Genomic DNA, 3757 nt, shown 5'->3' with positions numbered 1-3757 from the left:
AAAATAAAGGCAAAAAAAATGAAGACTGAAATGAAAGACTTAGCCAAAGGAAAGGATAAAGGCGGAGGTAGGGAGCTGATGATGATAATGTAGTGGATAGATGGAGAGCAAGAGTAAGTAGGAGGGAGAGAGAGAGAGAGAGAGAGAGAGAGAGAGAGAGAGAGAGCATTCATGACTGCTGTGATGTCAGCTCCAATATAGTGGCATGTGAGCGAGGCACTCTTGTCACTTTCTGTCTTTATGTTTCACGTAGACAGATCACACTCAGGCACAGGCAGGTCCCAAACACACACACACACACGCACGCACACACACACACACATACACACACACAGACTCACTTATACATAAGGTCTTAAATAGCAGGTGCACATCAGCGATGACATGTTCCTGCTAAATGTCTTCTTTAGAGGCTATAAATATTCCATCAGCCATTGGCCAGAGAACGTCATAATAAAGCCTGAACACCATTCTCTATGCATGTGACGACATTTGCCGTTTCCAGAGGAAACTCAAATATTTATCGGAATTGAAAAAAAAATCTTATGAGTTTCTTACGAAACCTTCTTAAGAAATCTTACGTTATGAGTCGCAATGTAAAATGGACCAAAATCATTAAAAAAGCAGAAGAAAAGAAATCACACATGAAAAGCGGGTTTCTAATAATAGAGCCCAGATTGGGTATGGTGGCAGCATTCTGGTTGGCTGGTTTTTATTGCTTGTTATTAGATCCTGGCAAAACAATTATTAATCTTATTAAAAAGAATTCTGCTGCTTTTGTGGTAACATAAAAGAATTAAAACAGTGCCCTTGGGCTACACAGTCCTACTGTAGTGATTAAAAACAGGAAATTGTGATGCATAAACTATTAGACAAAGCCGTAATCAGATTCATTCATTTCCTTCATTTCTGAGGGCCAACGGGTTTTCTTAAAGTGACACCGCTTTTAAAAATAGAGATACCTGTCTGCACAAGCCAGTATCTGGATACTGTGAATACTGATTATGCAACAAGATAGTATCATTGATCTATCTGCCACCATTAAGTGTAGCATTACAGACAGTGTGCACTACACTACTGGTTATTTAGTCTTTAATTGTGTTGATGATCATAATTTTAGAATTTAAAGCTGCCATATGTACATTTCCTTTTTTTAAAGATTATTCATTTGGGTATTTAATTATATAGGACAGCTGAACACGTGTGAAAGGGGAAATGACATGCAACAAAGGGCTGCAGGTCGGAGTTGAACCTTTGCCCGCTGCGTTGAGGAGTAAACCTCTATATATTTATTGGCCCCCTCTCTTCCTACTGAGCTGTCTGGGCACCCTGTATGTATATTTCTCATATGTATATAGCAGCTTTCCGTGTGTTTGGATGGTTTACATTTTGAGGCAGTCCCAGTGAAAATTGGATTCCATTGCATTGCTGCATTGCGTTCATCCCGTCCTTGTGAAAAAGCATGTGTAATCTTTAACATGTAAACAAGATCAGTTCAGGTGCATTGAAATATTTATCATGTGAATGTCAAATAAAGAACAATAAAAGGATGTATCCGTGGTTTTCAGCAGATGTGTGCAAATCGATGTGACGAAAGACTCCTTTTCAGCCTTGCAGTTTCCACTAACAGAGATATTTCACGTGCGATAAAATACATATTTTCAGTTTGACATGCATGCGAACATTTATTGAAAATTACACTTTCACGTGAACTAAAACAATTTAAGTGCTTTCATTGGCATGACTGCATAGAATCCAATGTTGGCAAAGCATGGTAATGTGAAAAAAACAGAAAGAACATCAATCAAATTGAGCATTCTGTAATAAATGCAAGAACATTTTGATATACGGTAACACACACACACACACACACAAGAGGAATACAGACGAGAGAGAATGACAGAAAGAAGGAAGCCCTTGAAAATCAGATGAAAAATTACAACCAGGAATGACCACAATCAATTCTGAAACACTGCACAAAATTAATTAGATTTCTGCATGGTGGTTGTGTGTCTGTGCGAGTGTGTGTACATATAAGTGCGTGTCATTTGTCTCTGTGCTTCCCCACTGCATCTATGCTGTTGAGAACACATGGGGTGGGGGGGTCAGCCCTCTCTCCCCCCACCTCATCCCACTTCAGCCCAAATGATTAACTACAAATTACTGATCTCACAACACAACAGCATGTGCGTGAGTGAGTGAATGTAAGATAACCATATATCAATATCAATAACAGTGGCAACCAATGACCAGTTATTCGCATATATTACTCATGTGCACAGATGCTGACAGCTACAAACACACATACTGTACATGCACATGTAGGCTAGGCGCACCATGCTTTTGCAACAGTAAGTTCCTGACAGAAATCAGTTCATTTCTTTGGAATGGGCCATATAATTGGGTTTCGGTGCAGAGGCACAGTAAGTACATGTGAACATGTTCAGCCAGATGAATTTGTGAATTTTGTCAATAAACCACACTGAAATTGAAATTGCATCGAATTGACATCATACAAGAACAAAGATCAGAGAGTCAAAAGAAGTGGAACATATCAGCAAATTCGATCCAATCCACAAAAGAGTTATGGTTTGTGTCTGGAGTGGCATCGTGCCTTAGCTGGTAAGTTTGTGTTTTGTGAGTTTTGCAGCCAAACAAGAACATACAAGTGACACTCCTGCTGAGTCCAACATTTCTCCGATCAATGATTTTTGGTAGTAAAATTCCAAGAAACACAGAAACGTGTCAGTAAAGGCAGTAAGGAAAAAGGTAGGTTCAAAACATTGTGAAAGGAAAGGCACCCAATGTTTCTTAGGCCTCAAGACACGTTTGGTGCAAAACATACTGTGTTTGTCTAGAAAACCCATAGTACCTTTCATTGATTGTTTTTTCTTGTCGTTTTTGCAACTGTCTATGGTTGCCTGATCTGTACTGAAACCTAATTTGTTCTTTCCATGGATCACGTACTGACAAGGACAAGGAGTAAAGCTACATTCGCCATATGTGGTTATGTAACCAAATTACCTAAATGAATTTCACTGTGCAACTTCCTGGTTTTGCCAAAAGTGACACACATATGCCGTGTCTCAAATCGCGTACTTCTGTAGACTACTTCCATCCATCCATCCATTCACCTTCGTCCGCTTATCCGGTGTCGGGGTGCAAGGGCAGCAGCTCCAGCAGGGGACCCCAAACTTCCCTTTGCTGAGCCACATCAATTTCAGTAGATATTACAATCACACTGACAAAGTGTAGCCAGCGATGGAGACTACTCTGCCTTAGCAGTCGCCATCAAAAGCTACTGGAACTCCACGTATTTTCAAACTATTAGATTGAAAATACGTGGAATATGTGGAAAATGCCGAAACATGGACTATACAAATGTAATTTATACTGGTGTTTTTCTTCAATAAGTACAACTCTACTGCCTTAATCCTCATGTTGTCCTTGGGTCAAAATTGACCCGTTTTCCTATATTAATGTTCTTTTGAATTACCCAAAATAACATGATTGATTCTACACAACTCTCTTTGGCAAGTACACATCTTTCCTTCTTTTATTAATTTTGGGGTGTCTTATTCAATTTTATAGCGTTTGAAAAAAACAATTGAAGGGATTTTGAAATAGCATTGAGTACAAGTATTCATGGACATATTCCAGTCTGTGATAATCATCAACATCCATTCATTTCCTTTTAGGCTAAACAATTCCTAATTTCTGCTTTTCTAACTCAAACATTAGGCATAATTCCCTATAA

Source organism: Etheostoma cragini, chromosome 1 (assembly GCF_013103735.1).
Source record: "Etheostoma cragini isolate CJK2018 chromosome 1, CSU_Ecrag_1.0, whole genome shotgun sequence".
Lineage (NCBI taxonomy): Eukaryota > Metazoa > Chordata > Actinopteri > Perciformes > Percidae > Etheostoma > Etheostoma cragini.
The sequence above is the reverse complement of the archived record's forward strand: the minus strand, read 5'-3'. Positions refer to the sequence as shown.